This window comes from Hyla sarda, chromosome 9, assembly GCF_029499605.1.
Source record: "Hyla sarda isolate aHylSar1 chromosome 9, aHylSar1.hap1, whole genome shotgun sequence".
Taxonomy (NCBI): domain Eukaryota; kingdom Metazoa; phylum Chordata; class Amphibia; order Anura; family Hylidae; genus Hyla; species Hyla sarda.
In genome coordinates, this window is record NC_079197.1 from 60,765,515 (window position 1) to 60,776,901 (window position 11,387).

At 43.0% G+C, this 11,387-nt stretch overlaps 1 protein-coding gene across 5 annotated transcripts in view; it reads left to right on the forward strand.

Annotated features, from left to right (window-relative positions):
- The window catches only part of LOC130291604 (ras-related GTP-binding protein A), a 1,042,086-nt gene that overhangs the window by 715,027 nt on the left and 315,672 nt on the right, over positions 1-11,387 (forward strand). The gene's annotated exons all lie outside the window — the stretch shown is intronic.

Here is an 11,387-nt window from a genome sequence, read left to right on the forward strand (position 1 = left end):
TTAAAAGAGGATTTATTAACCAGAATGCAACGCGTTTCGCTGCGCATGTGCAGCTTCCTCAGGCATGGCAAAGGGAGGACACAGCAGGTTTAAATAGGTAAAATTTAACCATTTACATACCGATTCCACACACAGGGAAGCACAATCGCAATCACCTGTGTGTAGCAATAACCATGTTGTGAATAGTCATGAGGAGCCCGTACACATGGAGTCCCCATCACATCACAACATGCTGTTTACAATCAGATATAACACATACAGACATAACAAATTATTCACATCTATAAAATCCATAAAAATTGTCATTAAATATGGATGACCATATGTAACAAAAATCAAAGCTAGAGATTATATATTCTACTATAATAAGAATAAGAAAAAATAATATGTAATACTAAATAAATAAAATATATATATATATATATATATATATATATATATATATATATATACATATATATATATATAATAAATTGAACAAAAAATTATCAAATTAATTTTTCAACAGTTATCAGACAGTTTCTATTGATTCATTGAGTCCCTGAGGGGTCATAGTGGTAAGTTTGAAAATCCAATATGACTCACGATTAATTAATTTCTGGTAACGATTCAGAGTTGTTTCAGGAATGGTTCCTAAAATAACTAGGTGTAAATCTTGTATATTATTATTGTGTATTGTAGAAAAATGACGTGAAATACTATGCAATAAAAAACTGTTTTTAATGTTGGATCGATGTTTGCACATACGTGATCGCATAGTTTGAACTGTGCGACCCACGTATTGCAGCCGACAATTACAAGATAACAAATATACTGCAAATTGAGTGTCACAACTGACTCTATGATCAATAGAAAATGTCCGATTGGTTTGAAATGATTGAAAAGTATAACTCGGAATACTGATCATAGCACAACATAGACAACGTGCCTTATTGCAAGGGTAACAACCCACTGGTAATTTTAAAGGGGTTCCAGTTGCCAAATCATTATTTTTTAACCTGTTAGGGGCTATGAGGCTCTGTAGATTTTTAGATCGCCTGAATGTTATTCCAGGAGTAGGGGTACAATGGTTTTTAATATAGGATCACCACAAATGATCGGCCAATTTCGCTGTAATATATTTCGTATTTCTGATGCCCGACAATTATATCCAGTGATCAAATTATATTTAAATTTCTTTTTTATTTTAGTATGTTTGTATTTCCACTCTGTATCTCAGGATCTACATCTTTCTTTTTATTTATATTTTTAGGAGTAACTAATTCAATTTCTTTCAGATTTTTAACGTTATTGAAAGCATTATTAAGAATACTCTGTGGATATCCCTTGGCTGAGAAGCATCCCCTAAGCAGATCCGCTTGTTGTACAAAGTCAGCATCCGAGGTGCAGTTTTTCCGCACTCTCTGATACTGACCATAGGGGACGCTCCTCAGCCAAGCAGGATAATGAGCACTATCAAACTGAAGGAAACTGTTCACGTCCACCAGTTTGAAGTGAGTTCTGGTAGAAATTTGAGTGGTTCAAAACTTCAAGATCTAAAAATGTTATTAATAATTGATCTTGAAGTTTTGAACCACTCCAGACAAATTTCTACCAGAACTCACTTCAAACTGGTGGACGTGAACAGTTTCCTTCAGTTTGATAGTGCTCATTATCCTGCTTGGCTGAGGAGCGTCCCCTATGGTCAGTATCTGAGAGTGCGGAAAAACTGCACCTCGGATGCTGACTTTGTACAACAAGCGGATCTGCTTAGGGGATGCTTCTCAGCCAAGGAATATCCACAGAGTATTCTTAATAATGCTTTCAATAACGTTAAAAATATGAAACCAATTGAATTAGTTACTCCTAAAAATATAAATAAAAAGAAAGATGTAGATCCTGAGATACAGAGTGGAAATACAAACAGTTCTGAAATAAAAAGAAAATTAAATATGATTTCATCACTGGATATAATTGTCGAGCATCAGAAATACGAAATATATTACAGCAAATTTGGCCGATCATTTGTGGTGATCCTATATTAAAAACCATTGTACCCCTACTCCTGGAATAACATTCAGGCGATCTAAAAATCTACAGAGCCTCATAGCCCCTAACAGGTTAAAAAATAATGATTTGGCAACTGGAACCCCTTTAAAATTACCAGTGGGTTGTTACCCTTGCAATAAGGCACGTTGCCTATGTTGTGCTATGATCAGTATTCCGAGTTATACTTTTCAATCATTTCAAACCAATCGGACATTTTCTATTGATCATAGTCAGTTGTGACACTCAATTTGCAGTATATTTGTCATCTTGTAATTGTCGGCTGCAATACGTGGGTCGCACAGTTAAAACTGTGCGATCACGTATGTGCAAGCATCGATCCAACATTAAAAACAGTTTATTGCATAGTATTTCACGTAATTTTTCTGCAATACACAATAATAATATACAAGATTTACACCTAGTTATTTTAGAAACCATTCCTGAAACAACTCCGAATCGTTACCAGAAATTAATTAATCGTGAGTCATATTGGATTTTCAAACTTGCCACTATGACCCCTCAGGGACTCAATGAATCAATAGAAACTGTCTGATAACTGTTGAAAAATGAATTTGCTAATTTTTTGTTCAACATTTTTTTAAATATATAAATATATATATATATACAGTGGCGTACTCAGGGGGGGGGGGGGGGGGCTGCCCCGGGTGCCGCTCACAAGGGGGGTGCCAGGGGAGGACTGACCCGCCGCCGCCACCACTACTGAGGATCCGGGACACTCGTCCCAGATCCCCAGCAGACAGCGCTCCATTCTCCTGTATGCGCGATACACGCACATACAGGAGAAGGCATCCCCTCTGTGTGAGCCGCATCTACAGCTTACACAGAGGAGACGTGACCTCCGCCCCCACGCAGCACGCAGTACAGGCGCCAGTGACGTCACTCATCGGCGCCTGTACTGTGGAGGGGAGAAGACGCGGGCCCCTACAGCTGAGGAGATCACTGCGTGGGATATCAGGTGAGCATCCTTTTTTATTTATTTTTCTCAACTCTACATACACCTATGGGGAAGGGGAGGGGGGGTTACTCTACATATACCTATAGGGGAGGAGGGGGGGTACTCTACATATACCTATGGGGGAGGGGGGTTACTCTACATATATACCTATAGGGGAGGAGGGGTTGCTCTACATATACCTATAGGGGAGGAGCGGGGGGTTACTCTACATATACCTATGGGGGAGGGGGGTTACTCTACATATATACCTATAGGGGAGGAGGGGGGGTTACTCTACATATACCTATGGGGAAGGGCAGGGGGGTTACTCTACATATACCTAAGGGGAGGGGGGGGGTTACTCTACATATACCTATGGGGAAGGGGAGGGGGTTACTCTACATATACCTATAGGGGGGGTTACTCTCTACATATACCTATGGGGAAGGGGAGGGGGGGTTACTCTACGTATACCTATGGGGAAGGGGAGGGGGGTTACTCTACATATACCTATAGGGAAGGGGAGAGGGGGGGTTACTCTACATATACTAATGGGGAAGGGGAGGGGGGTTACTCTACATATACTAATGGGGAAGGGGAGGGGGGGTTACTCTACATATACCTATGGGGAAGGGGAGGGGGGGTTACTCTACATATACCTATGGGGAAGGGGAGGGGGGGTTACTCTACATATACCGATGGGGAAGGGGAGGGGGGTTACTCTACATATACCAATGGGGAAGGAGAGGGGGGGTCACTCTACATATACCTATAGGGGAGGGGGGGTTACTCTACATATACCTATGGGGAAAGAGGGGGGGGGTCACTCTACATATACCTATAGGGGAGGGGGGGTTACTCTACATATACCTATGGGGAAGGGAAGGGGATACTCTACATATACCAATGGGGAAGGGGAGGGGGCGGGTTACTCTACATATACCTATGGGGAAGGGGAGGGGGGTTACTCTACATATACCTATGGGGAGGGGGGGTTACTCTACATATACCAATGGGGAAGGGGAGGGGGGGTTACTCTACATATACCTATGGGGAAGGGTAGGGGGGTTACTCTACATATACCTATGGGGAAGGGGTCGGGGGGTTACTCTACATATACCTATGGGGAAGGGGTGGGGGGGGTTACTCTACATATACCTATGGGGAAGGGGTGGAGGGGTTACTCTACATATACCTATGGGGAAGGGGAGGGGGGTTACTCTACATATACCTATGGGGAAGGGGAGGGGGGGTTACTCTACATATACCTATGGGGAAGGGAGGGGGGGTTACTCTACATATACCAATGGGGAAGGGGAGGGGGGGTTACTCTACATATACCTATGAGGAAGGGAAGTGGGGGTTACTCTACATATACCTATGGGGAAGGGGAGGGGGGGTTACTCTACATATACCAATGGGGAAGGGGAGGGGGGGTTACTCTACATATACCTATAGGGGAGGGGGGGTTACTCTACATATACCTATGGGGAAGAGGGGGGGTGTAGCTGCATATACCTATGGGAAAGAGGGGGGTGTAACTGCATATACCTATGGGAAAGGGGGGGTGTAACTGCATATACCTATGGGAAAGGGGGGGATGTAACTGCATATACCTATAGGAAAGAGGGAGGATGTAACTGCATTTACTTATGGGAATGAGGGGGAGGGGTGTAACTGCATATACCTATGGGAAAGAGGGGGGGATGTACCTGCTTATACCTATGTGAAAGAGGGGGGAGGTAACTCTGCCTATATCTATGGGGAAAGAAGAGGAGAGGGGGGTAACTGACTATACCAATGGGGAAGAGGGGGGTGAATCTGCCTATACCAATGGGGAAGAGGGGGATAACTCTGCCTATACCAATTGGGAAGAGGGGGGGGGGGGAATCTGCCTATACCTATGGGGAAAAAGGGGGTTTAACTCTGCCTATACCTATGGGAAATGGGGGGAGTTTTTTTTTTAACTCTGCCTATACCTATGGGGAAAGGGGGGGGACTCTGCTGCCTATAACTAAGGAGAAAGGGGGGTTAATTCTTTTCCTATACCTATTGGGAAGGGGGTTTAACTCTGCTGCCTATACATACAGGGAAGTGGGGCTACCTAACTTTATACCTGGATGCCTAACTACTTACCTACATGCCCAGCTACCTAACTATGTACATACCTGGCCTTCATACATGGCTGCCTAGCTAGCCCCCTACCTAACTTGTCACCTACCTACATATCTGGCTTCCTGATCTACCTACCTAGTTACCTATTTACCTGGCTACCTACCTACCTGCCCGTTTACTGTGCAGGACACCAAGGAGGGCATTATTACAGTTTGTGGGCCTATAGATGGAAAGATTGTGCAGAGGAGGGCACTGGAAAAATGCAGAGTCTGACATGTTTTTCCTGCAGATGTTAAGAGATCCACATGGCGGTCTTATCCAGACGGAGAAAAAAAGGAAAGAGGACGCCGCTGATCAGAAAAGACGTAATTGTGAGTCCCCAAAATGTTACTGTAATCACTTATAAAGTATATACATCCTGTGTACAGCTGATATCTACCGCCATATGGTCCTGTATATAATCAGTTATACAGATCCTTTATAGTATACTGGTCTGTATATAGTGGTTGTATTCAGTACAGTATGGCGGTATTATCCAGTTATTGTGTGGTGGTATATATACCAGTATTATTGCTCATGGAAATGTACCTATGTTAAAGTGTTTCTTACATATATAAATTTTAGTTTATTGTGTATGAGATTTAGATGGAATAGGGGCATGGCAGAAGATTGACGAGCTGCAGAGCCTAGTAGGGGCCCTTGCTTTTTTTGGTCCGTGGGCCTTGAGTATTGTCATTCCGCTCCTGGGAGGGCGTGTAATTAAGGGGGGGGGGGGGAGGAGGGGGTAAATAAAGGGGGGGAGGGAGGGGGGTGTAATTAAGGGGGGGTGCGGGTGGGGGTGGGGTGCCAAACAAAGGGTCCGCCCCGGGTGCCAAATGCTCTAGGCACACCCCTTTATGTATGTATATATATATATTTATATATATATATATATGTATATATATATTTATTTATTTAGTATTACATATTATTTTTTCTTATTCTTATTATAGTAGAATACATAATCTCTAGCTTTTATTTTTGTTACATATGGTTATGCATATTTAATGACAATATTTATGGATTTTATAGATGTGAATATTTTGTTATGTCTGTATGTGTGATATCTGATTGTAAACCGCATGTTTTGATGTGATGGGGACTCCGTGTGTACGGACTCCTCATGACTATTCACAACATGGGTATTGCTACACATAGGTGATTGCGATTGTGTTTTCCTGTGTGTGGAATCCGTAGGTAAATGGTTACATTTTACCTATTTAAACCTGCTGTGTCCTCCCTTTGCCATGCCTGAGGAAGCTGCACATGCGCAGCGAAACGCGTTGCATTCTGGTTAATAAATCCTCTTTTAAGCATATCCTCCTGCTTGGTCAAACAGCGCCATGAGCCGGGATCCTTTGAAGCCTTATATACACAATCAAGCACAAAGGCCAATACGACACAGCCAGGGATACAGATAAAAGGGCACTGACGTCACCCTCAGTGTTCAAAGCACTTAGAACTTCTTTAGAGAAAAGACAGAGAGAGGGAGCGAGATAGACATAGGGACAGTTAGTGGTTAGAAAGATAGAGATACAGGTTAGAAAAAGAGAGAAAGATAGATACAGATTAGAAAGAGAGACCTCTCACAGCCTCTGAAGGACTTATCTTTTGCAACCACAAATCCAAAGCCTTTTTCAAGGCTCATACCTGCAAATGCCTGAATTGAATAGTGTTCCTCAACGAGCTACAGTTGCCATTGCCATGATCTGTATCTAACCTGTAGTTCAACACCATCAGTATGCATTATGCAGTCATCTCTGCCAGTCAAAAAGCGTTTTGAAGTTATACATATCTAGCCTATAGTGTTATAGGCCATCTGTGGCCAAAAACAACTTATCCCCTATCTGCAGGATAGGGGATAAGTGTTTGATCGCAGGTGGTCCGATGGCTGGGACCCCCCCGCGATCTCCTGCACAGGGCAGCGGCTCTGGTGCGACTCCCCCCTGCAGGAGGCGTGCCGGCCACAACATGCCGTTGCTGCCGAAACACCTCCTCCATGAAGTTCTATGGGAGAGGCGGGGAGGCCTCTCCCATAGAACTGTACTAGGTCGACGATACTTGCATTAGCACTTTCACTGAGTGCTAATGCGGGAGCCCTGTTCAAAAGATCATGGGGGTCCCAGCGGTCAGACCCTCCACGATCAAACACTTATTCCCTATCCTGTGGTTAGGGAATAAGTGTTATTGTGCTGCAGTTGTCCTTTAATAGAGGTCTGGTGCATTTCATATAGTTACGCAAACACTGTCAATACGCATTGTGCAGTCATCTCTGCCAGTCAAAAAGTGTGTTGAAGTAGAATTCATACAGGTCTGTTGCATTTCATATAGTTCCACAAACACTGTCAGTATGCATTGTACATCCATCTCTGCCAATCAAGTTATGTGTATCTATCACGCACTGAGATTTAACACATCCAACAAATTTATCTCATATAGATATATATGTAGCACTGATAGCACAATGTGATTTAAAACTTAGCTTTTAATTGTAGTAAATAAAAAAAAGCTCAAAAAAACAAAAAGAAACAGAAAAAAAAAACAGGCGTATATATATTCAGTAGACATACATATCTGCCGTCATCCTAGTGTCCACTCTATAATATGCAAATGCAGAGTGATTTATATTATTCCATAATATGGGACTCACTTTCCTCTGGGATGTACATCTCTTATCTTGCATCTGAGTATCCCAGAAGAAAGGGTATAAGCAATGTCATATGTCCCAGAGGCCTTTTACTGTCTATCTAAAATCTCCATCAGACATTGTATATTATTGTCCATAGGCCTCTATTGCAACACACCCATATTTGCACTTAAATTATTGCACATATGTCCACATAGCGATTAACATCTAGGGCATAGCATAATATCCATATAGCTACATAGGTATCAAGTATCGCTACATATATTTTTTTATATCATGCACACTGGAAAGGTGCTGCTCCTCTAAAACAGAGCCCTGATTTGTCCGTATTATCCAGAATATCATGTAAACAGCATTTATCTTATTGCACAGTTCATCATAATATTGCACATATAGGTAATTGCACTTGAGGTAAATATTGCACTGTACCCCTAAAATGTGCCAGTTGCATAAATCCTATTCCAGGATTGCAATGTGCATAGTGGGTGCTACATTAGTAAAGAAAACCTGTGGTCCCGAACTTGCTTCATTTGTGTATCCGAGTTGTCATCACATGGCTACTTCTTAGCTCCTAAGTTCAGATTCAGTTCAGATTCAACACGTTTCCTGCTGTTGGGTTCATCAGAAATCTTAGTTGTAACAGCCTTTGTTTAGCGTGTATCGCTCTTTGCAGTAGAGTGTGTCTGACGTGACATGTACCTATATGTGAAATATTATCATGAACTGTGCAATAAGATACATGCTGTTTTACATGATATCCTGGATAAAACGGACAAATCAGGACTCTGTTTTAGAGGAGCAGCACATTTCCAGTGTGCATGATACAAAAAATATATGTAGTGATACTTGATACCTATGTGGCTATATGGTTATTATGCTATGCCCTAGATGCTATTCGCTATGTGGACTTATGTTCAATAATTTAAGTGCAAATACGGGTGTGTTGCAATAGAAGCCTATGGACAATAATATATACTGTCTGATCAGGGCCGGATTAACGTAGGGGCGGATGGAGCGGCAGCTCCAGGCCCCTACGTTAAAATAGGCCCGGCAGCCTGCGACAACAATATTAACAGTGAAAGAAGGCTGGCCCTGCGATGTCCCAGACCGGCCCACAGGCTTACCTACGGCCCTGGTGGTGACTTGGTTGCGTGACCTGCGTGCCCCACGCGACGTCAGGGTAGCGTAGGGGCCGCCATCAGGGCAGTACAGGCCCGGACCAGGTTTACTATATACAGGGGCTGTGGCTGCCGGCTGTCACTTTCCCCTTATGCTCCACTGATCGTGAGGCCTGTAACCTCCCTCTGCCCTCCCTGGTCTCTGCACTGGGGCTCAGCACTTCCCCACACGTACAGGCAGGAAGATCTGGGCCCCTCTCCTCTCTCCCGGACCCCTCCCCCATCCCTCAGTAAGATCCCCGGCCTCCTGCTGTATACAGGTCGGCAGTCGGGGAATAGGAGGAGGGGAGGGCTGCAGGCTGCACAGTGGAGCTAGGAGCAGAGGTGAAGTAAGGAGTCTGCAGATGTGGAACCCCCTGGAGCTGTCTAATCCTGCCTAAAAGTAAGTGTGTGTGTGTGTGTGTGTGTGTGTGTGTGTTTGTGTATGTGTGTATATGTCATGTATCACCTAACTGTCTGTGTATGTGTGTATGTGTATATGTCATCTATCACCTAACTGTGTGTGTATATATGTGTGTATATGTCATGTATCACCTAACTGTGTGTGTATGTATGTGTGTATGTGTATATATGTCATGTATCACCTAACTGTGTGTGTATGTGTATATATGTCATGTATCACCTAACTTTGTATGTGTATATATGTCATGTATCATGTATGTATGTATGTGTATATATGTCATGTATCATGTGTGTCTGTATGTATGTGTATATATGTCATGTATCATGTGTGTCTGTATGTATGTGTATATATGTCATGTATTACCTGTGTATGTATGTGTATATATGTCATGTATCACATGTATGTGTATATATGTCATGTATCACCTGTGTGTGTATGTATGTGTATATATGTCATGTATCACCTGTGTGTGTATGTATGTGTGTATATATGTCATGTATCACCTGTGTGTGTATATATGTCATGTATCACATGTATGTGTATATATGTCATGTATCACCTGTGTGTGTATGTATGTGTATATATGTCATGTATCACCTGTGTGTGTATGTATGTGTGTATATATGTCATGTATCACCTGTGTGTGTATATATGTCATGTATCACATGTATGTGTATATATGTCATGTATCACCTGTGTCTGTATGTATGTGTGTATATATGTCATGTATCACCTGTGTGTGTATGTATGTGTATATATGTCATGTATCACCTGTGTGTATGTCTGTTAGTGTTAAAATTGTACACATGTAAAGTGCATGTGTCTGTATCTGTGTAATGTGTATGTATCAGTGTATTCCCTGTGTGGGGCACCATATGGGCGTATGGGGGCTCTCTTCAGGAGACTGGAGAAGCTAGGTGACACAGTGCAGGGCTCACAGTACTTCCCCAGCTTTATGTGTACTGCCTGTCACCCAGCTTTCCCAGACTTCTGAAGAGAATATCTGTCTGGTAAAGTAGCCACATTGGAAAGAAAACATGTTTTTATGTAGTGAAGTACCAGATGTCACACTAGTACTCTTAGCATTTCCCTAGCTTTATATGACTTCTGAATGGCAGAATACTAGTGTGACATCTGTTACTTCATCTCTCCAATATGGCTGCTTCACCATACAGACATTCCGTTCAGGAGACTGGGAAAGCTGAGTGACAGGCAGTCCACAAAGCTGGGGAAGTACTGTGAGCCCTGCACTGTGTACTGCCAGTGACCCAGCTTTCCCAAATTGCGTACATAATGGGGGTGATTAATAAAAACCTGTGCAGTGGTAAAGTTGCTGAGTTGCCCATAGCAACCAATCAGATCGCTTCTTTCATTTTTCACAGGTCTCTTTAAAAATGAAAGAAGTAATCTGATTGGTTGCTAGGGGCAACTCAGCAAGTTTTCCTCAGAACAGGTTTTGATAAATCTTCCCCAATGTACGTACAGGCTGTAGCATTTTCCGGCTCCTGTACGTACATCACGCAGCCGGCCAGAGAAGTCCCGCGCCGCTCCAGAGGCTGTTGACAGCCTGGCCTCAGCGCAGTGGATTTTTATGATGTTTTTTTTTTTTTTTAAATCTACGTGGGGGCAATTTTTACTAACTAGTGCATTTTTAGCCTACTGGAGCATTACCTATGTGAGGGGCTTTATTACATAACTGGGGGCATTACTTATGTGAGGGGAATTATTACCTAACTGGGGGTATTATTAACTAGCTGGGGGCATTATTACTCAACTGGGGGCATTACCTACCTGGGGGACACTACCTACCTGCATGACCTATATGGGAGAACTATCTACTGGGGTCACTCACTGTATACTGGCGGCATTACCTACCTGAGGGCACAACCAACCAGGGACCACTACCTACTAGGGCCACTATCTACTGGGGGCACCACTCAGCTGGGGGGGGCACTACCTACTGGAGGCATTACCTGATACCTACCTACTAGGGGCACTATCTACTGGGGGCATTACCTGTCT